This window comes from Pan paniscus, chromosome 16, assembly GCF_029289425.2.
Source record: "Pan paniscus chromosome 16, NHGRI_mPanPan1-v2.0_pri, whole genome shotgun sequence".
In the NCBI taxonomy this organism is placed as follows: domain Eukaryota; kingdom Metazoa; phylum Chordata; class Mammalia; order Primates; family Hominidae; genus Pan; species Pan paniscus.
Window position 1 is genome coordinate 26,579,698 of NC_073265.2, and position 14,210 is coordinate 26,593,907.

At 36.7% G+C, this 14,210-nt stretch overlaps 1 long non-coding RNA gene across 1 annotated transcript in view; it reads right to left on the reverse strand.

Moving 5' to 3' along the window:
* Positions 1–1,324: 1,324 nt before the first annotated feature.
* The window catches only part of LOC117976008 (uncharacterized), a 128,221-nt gene continuing 115,335 nt past the window's right edge, over positions 1,325–14,210 (reverse strand). Inside the window, exons 5-6 of the long non-coding RNA XR_010109902.1 lie at positions 10,879–10,997; positions 1,325–9,078 (exon numbers count right to left, since the gene is read on the reverse strand). This is a non-coding gene — a long non-coding RNA (uncharacterized LOC117976008). The remainder of the gene's footprint in view (positions 9,079–10,878; positions 10,998–14,210) is intronic.

Consider the following 14,210-nt stretch of genomic DNA (forward strand, 5'->3'; position numbering starts at 1 on the left):
TTTCATTTATTCATTTAGTGTTTATTGAGAAACTACTGAGAGTGTGACAATGTGGAGATGAATCAGAAGTGGATCCTGACCTGAAGAATTTGTGGTTTAGGGCATCTGAAAGAAGCACATAAATAACTACAGTACAATATAATGTCTGATTAGTGCCACAAGAAAGTCACACGAGGAAACACTACAGGAGTGTTCAGAAAAAAAGGTGAATACTTGAATGGACAGTCAGATAATTAGCCATTCCACTCATGGTCTGAGTGGTTTTTGATCTAGTCCCTTGGTGTTTCAATTTCTCTCTACTGCCAATATTAGGGAAAGATAGTTGTTTTAAATATGAAACATTATGTGTGAATAATAGTGAGTTTCTCTGCAGTGAAGTGTCAATTTAAGGTGTTGTATTTCTAGTAAATGAACCACTTTTAGTGGTTGCAAAATAAAATATACCTATAAAAAGGGAATAACTCCTTGATCATCAATAATTGTTCATACTACTCCACTTTGGGCAAAATCAACCCAGACGAGAGTACTTTATCCCACAAATTTGTCACATTATGCCTAATAAAAACCGATAGCAGACTAATTTCAAAGATAAAGACCTTAAAGTAATAGTTGAACAAGAGATAGGAACTGTCTCTCTTTCTCCCAGGGTTTGGGGCAGGAGGTAGCTAGGTCTATATAGGCAGCTCCTTTTCTCTTCCTAGAGTAAGAGGAAGCAAGTATTATCATGTGATTTAGACTTGACTTGTTATAATTATTTCCAGCGTCACTCACTCTCCGAAATCTACCAGAGCACCTAACCAGACATTGCATTTAGGAGCTAACAGCATTATTAAATCCAGTTTATGAGTCTGAATATTGTTACCACCCTGCACCATACCCTGTGGTTCAAAAGACATCCTAGTAGCAGTCATCCTAAACTCAGGCCCCTGAGAGAGGGGAAAGCAGTGTTTTTATGAAGCAAACTATGGCTGCAACTTTACTGTCATTTTAGCTCTTCCTCAAATTTTCCTTCTCCCAGAATACTCTTATGGAATCTCATCAGTGCAACAGCTTCCTTTCGAGTGGCACTGAGTGTATCTTGCCAATGGTGCATGCAGTATATAAGCTCATAACACCCATTAGCATTAATGGGAGTTATCCGTGTAAATCCCCTCACATCGATTAGAGAATAGGCCCCTTTTGATTTTAGAAATCTTTCCTGTGAGGATTTCCCATGTGTCTAGTATGGGCATATAAATGGCCATTTTATTGTATTAAATATGTATCACATCCATCATTTTTAATGCTGTGCTGTGATGAAGGCTTCTCAGTTCTGGGATCAGTTCAGAAAATATTTAAACTTGGCAAGCTAAACAAGCCTCAGCTAAGAAAGCCTAAGGGCCCCATTCAGAGGAACATTATCTACCATTTATGCTTGATTTAAAAGACACACACACACGCACACACACACACACACACAACTGAAATTACTCAGAAAAAAACTGTGGACAACATTGTTTTTGACTAAATTACAGGCTTTTAATATTCATTAGCAGTGACTTTTCCATTATTCAGCCAAGAAAATCTGTACACAAACCAAAACCAAGAGAAGGAAATTTACAGACAACTGCTGGTGTTTGTTAACAACAAAATAATACCAACTATAGAAGGTCCACTTAGGTTCTGACCTAAGGTGGCTCTGTTGAGTGATTCTCTCCCTGATCACGACATTCATGTAGAGATTAAGGGTGGAAAAGAAATAAAATCCATATTTTCCCCATTGTTATTTTATGAATTGTAACTTTGCTACTAGAGAGTGCCTATTTGTAAGACTCCTAAAGCAGAGGCAGTGTGACATTGTCCAGGGGTGTAGACTGAATGCATCATTTACCCATAGACCTATCTTAGCCTTTGGATGGTCTTGCTTTCTTCAGCTAACCACAGTTCCTACCACTTCCAATTGTATTGTAGCACCTCTCTTCCTACACATTCCCCTGTTTGCATAGTAAGTCTTGGAGCTTGACCATAAGAGTTTGATCCTGGCACTGCCCATCCTAGATGTTTGTCTCTAGGCAAGCTATGTAGACTCTCTGATCCTCAATTTCATTCTCTGTAAAATGGGAAAATAATACGTTTGTTCAAAGATTGTGGTCAGAATAACATGAGTTAATGTTCATGAAGCCCTAGCTCAGACTCTGGTACAGAGAAGGTGTTCAACATATGGTAGACGTTATTATAAAATAAGTACGAGATCGTTATAAATGGGATGTGGGAACAGGCTTTAGAATACATGTACTTACTGGATCGGTCAACACTGTGGGTAGGATTTCTGGCCCTACTGCCTAAGGTATAGGAGATGCAAGCGAATGTCAGCCTCACAGGTCTGAAGAAGCAGCCCATTTCTCAACTCTAGCTTTAAGAGCATATTTACATTTTACACAGTACAGAGACTAATGGAAATCCCATCTCATTAGCATATATCTCTGGCCACGTATATTTTGGGGGAATAAGTATGTCCTTATGGTAAAGCTGTTGCAGCCAACAGGAGAAAAACAACCTTGGCTTTGCTAGAGCGAAAGTGCGGCTATGAATGTCCAACTACCAATTTCTTTGTTAGGGAAAGGCTTAGTATGGCCGCCTCCTGCTTTTTGCATTGACCAGATAATGCTTCATATAAGTAATAGTTTGGCTGGATTCATTTAACTCATTCAAGGGGTTTATGTGTGATTATATGTATTCGGTATTTCTTAAATAGATCTTAGCTTATTCATCTTTTCTTTTCCTTCCTTTTATTTTCTCCATTCTTGGAATTCCTTTGGGTCTCTAAGAGAACATTGACTTACTGGATCTTCTTTTAGACCCCTCCTTATAATGTATTAACTGTTGCCGAATTAATCAACTCTCTTTTTAATCAGCTGATAAAGAGAATGTCTTCAGTTTTTCTTTTTCTTTTCCCTTTTCTCTTTTTTTTTTTTTTTTTTTGAGAAGGGTATTCAATTCACACTTAAACATATTTCACAGCCTTGGCGTCATCATGTACTTTAAAAGTCTCCGTGGCCTTTTCAGACCTTTATTCCCTTCAAGGCTTTTACAATGAAAGGAGACTTCCAACCATGTCCAGCAAGTCATACCAGACAGCATTACGTAGTGGAAATTGGTGACATTTACAGAAAAGGAATATTAGGAGGACATTCGTGGGTTTATTTGTTAAGATTAATGGGTTAGGATTATTAAAGATCTAGTTTTTCATATGTATACATGTGGGTATGTAAAGATGGGGGTTGCGGATGGAGGAGAGAGGCAGGATTTAAGAAGACAAAGGCCTAAGGCAATTTACATTAGGGTTTACAATGGTTTTGCTGCAAGCATGCAGAACTAACTGGGTTTAGATTAAGGCAGTCTAATTAGTGTCATGTCAAACTGGCAGTGATCATAAGACAAGAGAGAGGTCACTCTTGTCATCTTCTTGGTCTTTTGCCCTTAAATATAGAGCTGCATAAAGTACAATCTCCCTCTTGTTAATGGAAGCAGAATATGTATAATCTGCACATGAAATGAAAAGAAAATGTGTAAGGAAATTTCTTTTTCCCATTTCCTCGTCAGGAGCTGTGAATTTTAGTGCGAATTAAAGTAAGGCTAATTCTGCAGTCATCTTCTGACCTGTCAGGGTAGCTGTCACCCTCACGTCTCTCAATGCAGGTCTTTAGCTTCTTCTTGCTGAGTGCAGCCTTTGCCGACTGACAGAAAAATACCGACCATGACAAGAAAAAAGAACATAATGTCCTTTTCACCCATCACTACTCAAAATTGCTCAATCTTTACTGACATATTATTATACATTGTTTCTCTGAAAAAGCACTTGCTTTTTTATATAAAAAGTACAAAACTTTCAAGAGACAAGAAACTGTTCTTTAGAAAAGATTAAAGCCTGTAATTATTTTAAATTGTCTATTAATATGCAATATGTTGCCCTTTAATATGAATAAGGTGTAGTGAGGCGCTTGAGTCATTAATAGGGCGCCCACTCATGCCTCTGTAGTTTAGGATCTGTCGCTTCTTTTATTACGGACCCAAAGGCGCCATGGTGGGATCGGCTGCTGTGTTTTGAGACCAATGTCCCAAGCTTGGAAAAATCTTTAAAAATGTATTGAAGACTAGATGAAAAACCACCCAGTTACTAATAAATGAAGTCAATAAAGAGGGTTGGAAGTAAAATTTGAAGCTCTTCCTCCATCTTTTATTTTTCCCCTTTTATGGAAAAAAGGGAGCACCTCACTTTAAGATACATTATTGGCATCTGTGAAATGCACAATAAAATATTATTTACAGTGAGAAGAAAAAGCATCAAGGGGTATGTGGACATATTGGAAGAGAATGTTAACATATACGGTGGCAATGAGTCCACCAAATGCAGATTTTAAAATATTAGCATGCAGGCTCATCCTCCATTAATGACAACAACCCTCCATTCCACCTCGTGTTGCCAGTGCCTCAAACAGTGGGGTGAGTTTGGGCTTACTATATCTAGGTGCAGTGGAGGTGGGTTTAAGCTGAGGCTTCTATTGTAGCTACCAATTCTCTTTCCTGTGATGAGTCCGGATTCTCAATAATCCTAGACAATTACTTTAGGTCCTAGTAGGTTCTTGTTTTGAAAACAATATAGAGATCAAGTACTCACTACAAATAATTAACCAATAGACACAGGAAACACTTAGAAACAGTAGTGTTTATTTCAAGAGGCATAATCTGAGGTATAAAAATGCACTTTGCAGTGGGTACTCATTTTCCTAATTTGCAATATTTTTTGGATTATCACCAAGATTATTTTTATTTTTTTTAACTGAGGGAAGTATGTGTTATTTCATCACATGACATTTCTTTGAAAAATCTTTCTTGTCTAGATGTGGACCTTAATGCATTATGCAAAACCCAGGGATTTAGTTTTTTGACATTGCATACACTCACAATATATTCTAAGTGGAGACATTATATGCTAACTTCTTGTGAAATCCTGTAGCAGCTGCTTGGTTAATATAATATGTTGAAAAATATTTATGTAGTTTGTTTTCTTTTCTGTCAACCCTGGTATCTTATGAAAATTTTTTTCAAATGGCCAGTAGCTAAAGTAGTGACTTTAGTTTGACTTAATATTATGCCACATTGACAGATGAAAACTCCTTCTAAAAATGTCATTTGAGTGCTCGACTAATTTGCATTTAGCTCGAAAGCTTTTAGTGCTTTGCACATTCACATTATAAACATTTGGGTGAACATTAATACCCCAGCTAAACAAAAATGCTATTCACTCCAACCATTTCTTCCACTACATAAAAACTATAAATGATTCTCCTACCAAAAAAAAAAAAAAAAGAATGCAACCCGAAAATCAATTATAGTAACTATTTAGAAATGTAAAGGAAAGGCAGTAAAAAAGTGACAAAAAATCTTTAATTGTAGGGAAAATGTGCATCTTTTTTTCCCCCAACATGTGAATAAAATGCATTTCCTTTAACAATCACAGTTACAATAGATCCATGCATCTCACAGGAAAAAATTGACAATTTGATTATGACTTGTACTTTTTGCCGGGGCCATGAAAGTGGTTTATGTTTGAAATGTATCAGCTGGAAAGTACTTATTACTCATAAACGCTCTGCTATTTCACTTTCTGCAAAGTGAGCTGTTAACAGATACAATTTGAGCAGAATAGCCAGAGGAGGCCTTTTGATATGCAGAAGAGCTGACCCGTGTGCTGAGCCTTTAATTGGGTTTTTAATTTTCCAGGCCATCTGACAATATCAAACATGATCCCAGTGCTTGAAATGTTGATTGGAGGCTAAGAAGGATGTACTACAACATGGCATTATGGAGAGAAAGAGGAAAGAATGCAGGTAGAGAGGAAGACACTGAGAGGCAAATCAACTGCCTGGTGATTTTTGCTGGTTTTAGAGAATATTTCCAAACAGTTTAGCATTTCATTTTAAATGATGAACATCTGATTATTTTGTAGTTATAGTGAAGATGTTTGAAAATATTTCTAAATCATACACCTTAAGCTACTTAGCTAAACGGATCTGCTCAAGTGAGAATTGGAAAAAAAGCATCTTGCAATTTAACATGTTTTCTTAGTCAAACCTACAAAAGTAAGAAAGTAAGGTTGTTGAGAAAATATTTGATTAATTTGCAGTTATTTAATGTTTTCTTTGAAAAGCTCCTGAATCACAATTCTTGTTTTCCAATTATGAGTTTCTCTTTTTGATAAAAATGCATACGTTAAACTGGTCATTTTATTCAATGTCAAGTAGGTGCTCATTTATAGCTATCAAAACGCTTGAAAAAGAGAAGCATATGATTTATTTTGGCTTTGGACAGATTATTCAGTAAACACTTTTTTTATTTGCTCATTTGTAAGGCTAAAGCAAAGAATAAAATCTAATTTATTATTTTATTAGAAGTCGGTATCAGAGTGATGCAGGACTGTGGATTTAAGAAATCTGTAAATCTCTTTAATAAAGGCCTGGGGAATTATTAGCAAGGACAAATGTAAAATGCTTGACAGTTACATTTCTAAAAGAAAAACACAATAATCTCATTAAAGAAATTACTGACAGCGGCTCACAGATGTTAATGGTTGAAGTAACAAAGGACACAGAATATCAGAAAGCAGATTATCTTCTTCCTCTTTTAGAATTTTACTATCGATCTAACTTACTGTGCACATCGAAATAACAAATTTCAGTTTTTCACTCAAGAATTCTCTTTCTCAGTAACAATAGGTAATTTAGAATAAAAAATATTTTTATACAATGGCCACTAGAATTTAAGCAGAAAGAATTGTTAAAGTCATTAAAGGAAGAGGTTTGTATAAAAATGATACTGAATTATGCAACATAACAACCATAAGAAAGATTGCCCTGAAAGCAAATAATATTTACATTATGGGATAATACAGATATAGATATAATTATACATGCATTTATATATATATATATATATATATATGTCTTGAAGGCTATTTAGAAAATCATTTAGATATATGTGGTAAATTTATAGCCTCAAGAACTAGAATTTTATTTTTTCTTTTTTATGCTCACTTCCTCTTATTAACAAGGAATGAGTGAATTATTCACTTAAATGAAGGTCAAAATCAGCCCAATAAACAAGGAAAATGTTGTGCTTTAACAAAAAAATAGCAGCTGTGAAATATTACCTATATTATCTCTGAAACAATCTTACTAACAGAGTAGGTGATTGGGTTCTATTTAGGTCTATCTAGTGCTTTCTGAGATATTTTGTGCAATACACCAAATTATGCTCTGTAACCTGCTGTATTACATTATGCTGAATACTACTCATGTGGATCAAAATTAAGAAAGACGGTGTGTACACTTAATTCTTTAATCTTTCACCTGAGCCTCTTAAATGTTTCAGAGTGCTGAAAGCTGCACACTTCTCTAAGATGTAGTAAATATTCAATTATGTCCATTTTGTACTTGAGAAAATGAAGGCACTTAGAGACTACTGATCGGAATAATGTTTTCAAATGTGTTAATACAGCTAAGGAATCTTAAATCCTGGGCAGAGAGTCACTGGGCATACCACCTGACAAAGACCTCAACAGTAAGTATCTGAATCCCAGCACACTGTGGGAATTTACACAAGCCACTGATTGACATTCTTTCTGAATTTTGCTACATCTAAATTCAAGATCAAATTGTTTGAATTTTAGGCACAACTTCTTTGATGGGGGAGAATATGGAGAAACTTTGGAATACCTTTTCAAGTATAGAAAGTGATATCTTATGCCTTAATGTTGTATTGACTTAAAACTTAATGTGCAGATAAAAATTCCACTCCACATCATAAGCTGAGAGGTATCTAAGAGAGTTGTCAAACTATACAGTTAATTTTGCCTAGAATCCCTACTTTGTCAAAGTAAAATTTTACTTGAAAGTCTTTATGATTTATGTTAATTTTTTTGTGTAATTTGGAAAAATAACAGGATTTTAATTTTTCATATTTTTACCTCCATTCTAAAAAGAACTGATTATAGTCTTTAATTATTTAATCTTTGGGTTGTTGGTACAATAAAAGAGAGGTAAAGTACCACCAAGCCAGAAAAAAAAAAAAAAAAGGGGAAACTCTATCCTGGGCACGTGAAGCAGTCTAAATAGCTTATATATTATGTTTAGGAAAAAGTTTTCTTAGAAACATTTTTATATAGGTCTCGTTCCTAATCTTAAATATTTTAATGTACCATAGTTTCTTGCAAACAACGAGAATGGATTTATATGGCCGTTACTGATAGGTTGAACTGATTTAAGGGTTTGTAAATTTATTTTCTGGGGACCTGAGCCAAAAGAACTCTTACAGGGTCTAACAAGAATCATTCTGTAGCAGAAACTACTCCACAGACTAAACTTAAGTAAATGGAGCTATTCTCACCCCTGGCTACCTGCAGATGAGAATATAGAGATGACTTACATTCTCCCCAGTTTCTGGTTGGATTAGAAAGGGGCAAAAGATCCCAGAAGACATGAACAACAGTTTGTTTTTCCACACTGCCCAGAAAAGAAGAGGTTACATTATGGAGCACCAACTATATGCTTTTATGTATGTTGCCTCCTGTGATTTTTTTTAAGTAGACTTTAGTTTTTGGTTTTAGATTCATAGAAAAATTAAGAAAATAGAATGGAAAGTTTCCATATACCCTGAATCCAGTTACTCTGATTGTTAACATCTTACATTAATATGGTACCTTTGTTACAATTATTAAACCAACATCAACATACTGTTATTAACTAAAGTCCCTACTTTATTCAGTTTCTACCCAATGCCCATTTTCTATTCCATTCCAGGATCTTATCCAGGATACCACATTACATTTAGTTGTCATTTTTCCTTTGGCGTCTCTTGGCTATGACAGTATCTCAGTCTTTCCTTGTTGATGATCGTGACAATTTTGAGATGTACTGGTCAGGTATTTTGTAGGATGTCCCCCTCCTGGAATTTTTCTCATGTTTTTCTCATATTAGACTTGGGTGCCTCATTTGATTTCAGTCACAATCCTATTGGGTTGATATCTTGCAAATGAAGAAACTGAAGTGAAGAGAATTGAAGTAAATTAACCATGGCTACACAGCTAGTGAGAAATCTGTGATGCCAAAGCTTGCGTGTGCTTAGTTACACTGCACTGGCTTTATAGCTATTATACTCTTATGTTTAAATATGCCCTATATTTGTTTATTTCATTTATTTCTATGGGACTTACTTTGTTTTCCCATATGAGAGGTGTCTACAATTGCTTATTTTGCCAAAGGAAAAAAATAAACAGATAAATAAAATCTCATGGGAATACAAATTCAGCATGAGGTTTAAATAAAGAAAAACAGTCAGGTTCACATTTTTTTCTTGGAAGTTAACATAGTTCACAGCCTTCAGCAGACTCCATTGCAGTGTTTTTTCAGGATCAAATTAAAATAGTGTAAGTATCTATTTCCCTTTCTTCTGCATCTGATTCCAGGGTAGACAAAACCCCAGGGCCAAACTTTATAGATCAAGTGCTATTTCAGAAGCCAAGCTGCTCCCTTAGGCATCATGGTTTACTTAGAGTACTTAGATGGCCAAAAGGTCAGCTTCTGGGAGGTTAAAACAAACCAACCTAGATGTGTGGTGGTGAGAAAATTTGCTTCATATTGGGTACTACTTTTGCCACCTCTCCTGTTCCTGCCTTCCAATGTCCAGTTACCATAACTATTGATCAGACAATGAGTTATGAATGGAGATTTAAAAAAAAAAAAACTCATCCTCCAAGAGACCTTTTGTAGGTCATTGCTTTTGTGTAGAAACAGTGTTGGGGACATGATCTACCCGTGGAAACACAATTGGTAGCCACACATGACAAGAGATCTACTTGAAGGGACTTAGCTTAGGAGCTTTTAAAATTCACAGAGACCTAGGCTCCACTCTAAGCCAATTCAATCAGTCTGCAGGACTGTGGCCTTAACCTAAGTATTTCTGTACTGAGAACCACTGACCTATATCCATCCAAAAAGATTCCAAATAATCTTTTATCAAGAGGCATTTAACTAATTGAGGACATGCCAGTTTCTAGGTATATGGGAATGAATAATACAAATATGCCTGCTGTCCAGAAGAGAATAGTCTAGTAGGAGTGGGTAATAGAGCAGTAATCAAACCACAGTCTAATGGGGGAATAATGAAGGCAGCTGCAATATGCTAAGGGAACATTCTTTAGTGAGTATTCTGTAAAACATCAGGGAAGCAAATATAGCTAGTTGAACCAATGGTATCATTTTTCTGTAAAATATGAGGAAAGTTACATGACCCCTCAGAGCTTGTTTTTTTTTTTTAAGACTAATCTACATTATATCTAAGGTTCCTTAAACATGTATTTGTAGGAAAATGTTACTGGGTGCTAACTGTTTAACAATGACTTTTGGAGTACTATCAGACACATAGTTAGTTTTCAAGTTGAGCAAAATTTGGTACCCATGTAGTTAACTGACGAACCTTCCAGATAAGCAAAACATTCATACATACAGAAACAAACAAATTGGTCATTTTTCCCAATAACTATTGCTGTGAATTAGAACAACATTTTGCTCACGAATCTGCAATTTGGACAAGGATTGGTATAACAGTTTGTCTCCGCTCTACTCATTACCGGCTAGGAACTGGGGGCTGGAAGCTGAGACTATCTCAAGTCTATTCATTCATGTTGATGTAGGTACTAAAACAGGTGGGAGGCTAGAGCAGCCTAGGACTTCTTGGGCATCTCCCTCTGTGTCTAAGTAGCTGCTCCAGAATGGAGGCCCAGAGTTCAAGGTAGCTACCTGTCCCAAGAAAGCCGGGGATAGATATGTCACCTTTTCTTACCCAGACTTGGAAGTCATGCAATGTTATTTCCACTGACAAACTCCCACGCTGGCATCTGGGTTCCTGATTGGCTGATGGAGCTCCTGATTTGACAAAGGGGCTTGGCTCCTTTGAGTGACCTAGAGCACAAGGAGTATATTAGTCCATTTTCATACTGCTATGAAGAAATACCAGAGACTGGGTAATTTATAAAGAAAAAGAGGTTTAATGGACTCACAGTTCCACATGACTGGGGAGGCCTCACAATCATGGTGGAAGGTGCAGGAGGAGTGAAGACACATTTTATGTGGTGGCAGGCAAGATAGTGTGTGCAGGGCAACTGCCCTTTATAAAACCATCAGATCTCATGAGACTTACTCACTATCATGAGAACAGCACGGGAAAACTCGCCCCCATGATTCAATTACCTCCCACTGGGTCCCTCCCACAACACGTGGGAATTACCGGAGTTGCAATTCAAGATGAGATTTGGGTGGGGACACAGCGAAACCATATCATGGGGGAACTTGTCCATTAGTTTGGAATTGTGTTCTTCATAAAGACTGAGGCAAGCAAGTGCTGTGAAATAACATCTTTGTCTCTTGGTGTGTGGTGTGTGTATGTATGTGTGTATATATATAATATATATACACACACACATATATATATTTTGAGAATAAAACTTTATTTAAAAAAGGAGTTAAAAAAGAGTCACTAAAGCCAACCTCCATTAAAGGGAAGAGAAACTATAATTCACCTTACTGTGGGAGGAGTCAAAATATTGGCATACCATAATTGCCGCTAAACAGCAGAACTTTCTATATGATAACATTAGTTTGAATACGGGGTTTCATTTGACCCTTTAGCTTTATATAACCAATGCTTATAGTAGGTGCAGAAGTCAGCCAATACATAAATAACATTAAGGCCTATTCAAAAGAAATAATAGCTGCTTCCTTCTGATGGTAGTTTCTGAAAAAGTTACAAGCCAGTGAAGTAAAACTAATAACAATATTTACACAATATCTATATGCATTACCATGTGGCCACTAGCAAACTTCACATTTTTTTTTTTTTATCTCATTCAATCCTTCTAGCAAGTCTATAAGGTAGGTACTGGTCTTGTATTATCCCCATGTTGGAGGCTCAAAAAGGTGAAGAAATTTTCACAAGGTCAAAAAGCTAATAAAAGGCAGACTAGAGATTTTCACCAATTGGTTCTCACTCCAGAGACCAATGTCATAATAGCCATAGTAACTTATAAAGTTCATAGCTGCCCGCATATTCTGGATGATAAACTTGTCCACATTATTTATAAGACTTATTCCTTCCAAGGAAATTTGAAGTTGTGCTAACTCTTATGCTCCATTCTCAAATTTTATTCATGTTTTTTGTTGTTGTTGTTGTTTTTTTTTTGAGACGGAGTCTTGCTCTGTCGCCCAGGCTGGAGTGCAGTGGTGCGATCTCGGCTCACTGCAAGCTCCTCCTCCTGGGTTCACGCCATTCTCCTGCCTCAGCCTCCCGAGTAGCTGGGACTACAGGCGCCCGCCACCACCCCCAACTAATTTTTTTTGTATTTTTAGTAGAGACGGGGTTTCACGTGTTAGCCAGGATGGTCTCGATCTCCTGACCTCGTGATCTGCCCGCCTCGGCTTCCCAAAGTGCTGGGATTACAGGCGTGAGCCACCACGCCCAGCCTTGTTCGTGTATTTTTTAATGTGACCCAATTTATACTCACATTTGACTTTCCAGATTAAACATTATTAAAATATCACTAGAGATCTCTCTATAAGAACCAACAAATATAGGTAATCACGGATTCTGTGTCTTCTGAGTGTAGGAAACCAAAGAACCTTGTTGTCTGCTGTGCAGGATTCATATTTGTACCCTGAGTGGACACTGAAAAATCTGTAAAGAATATATGAAACTCGGTTTGAAATGAGTATGTTCCCCTTTAAGTATATTCTTTTGTCTACTCTGCACGGTGCTTTGTCAAAAATGTCTGAATCATTTAACATCTCATTTTTGCATATCCCTATTTTGTTTGATGAAAGTAGATGTGATATAAGCAATGAAGAAAGAAAAACTTTCCGAGAAATGCACTCCCCTATACTCCCCTGCTCCCAACATATGATTAATCATGTTAGCAATCGAATGTCTTTCCACTCAGGACTGCTGCAGTCTCCATCCAGGGGAAGGAATTGGGTGTTTCCAGAGACTCCCATTGTGAGGCAGAGGCAGCGGCAGTGCTGTGTGCTCAACTGCCCAATTAGGTCATGGGACAGCCTAGGGAATGAAGAAATAAGGGTGTCAGGTGACCTGGAGATCAGGTAATCAGTCTAAGGCAAGGGGGATGGGAGATGGTTGAGTAAAGGGGGCAAAAAGATGGGGTGGAGGGAGAAGAAGAGTTTTACAAATAAAAACTACTTGAATAATGTAACACATAAGAACCCAGGTCTTCTTTATATCTCTCTATACACAGCTGGATGACTTTTAGGTAAAAAAACAATTAATTCAGAAATATATCATGACCCAAATTGGGTTCTTGCTATTTCATTTTAAAGACTGGAAATCCAATGGGTTAGATATATTTTTTGCCTACTACAATTTCCCTGTATCCTAGAATCAAATAATTAATGATTATTAATGATGAATATGCTCAATAATTCATTTAGTAAGTGATATGGAGTCCTTAAAGCTATATGGAGTCCTTAAAGTATATGATTCTGGGGACATGAAAATGATTACAATTTAGCTTTTGGCTTTGGGGAGAGACAGACAAATATATAAATGTTAGCACAATGTGATGAATGCTGTAATAGATGCACAAACAATATTAGGCAAGACAGATGCACACCGACGCTATTGGAGAAGGCTGTTCAGAGGTAGACTGGATTGCAGAGGATAGAGCAGGTGTCTTCTGCAACAAAAAAATTCCAAGATGGAGGGATCAATGTGTGGAAGGGTTCAGAGAATGTACGTGGTGCATTTAATACTGTAGTTCAGGGTTTCTGGAACTAAAAGTGTGTGGCATGGGAGATAGGCTGGTACAAGTGTCCAGGCTAAGAAATTTGCATTCTGTGTTTTGGAGTGTCAGTCATAATATTCCCTAGTTCTCATTGTTTATAATAACTCATTAGACACAGCATAAATCTAAAATTTATCTTTGCAATGTCTTAGTTTTCTCATCTGTAAAATGGGGATGATCATTTTAATTTTTAAATTTTCAGTCCTACTGCCAATGCCTAATTCAAAATTTCATTACTGCCTACCTATTCTATTGTAATAATCTCCAGACTTCCTCCCCGGACTTCAAGCTTTTCCTTTATTTAAAGAATTCTCATGTCATTGCC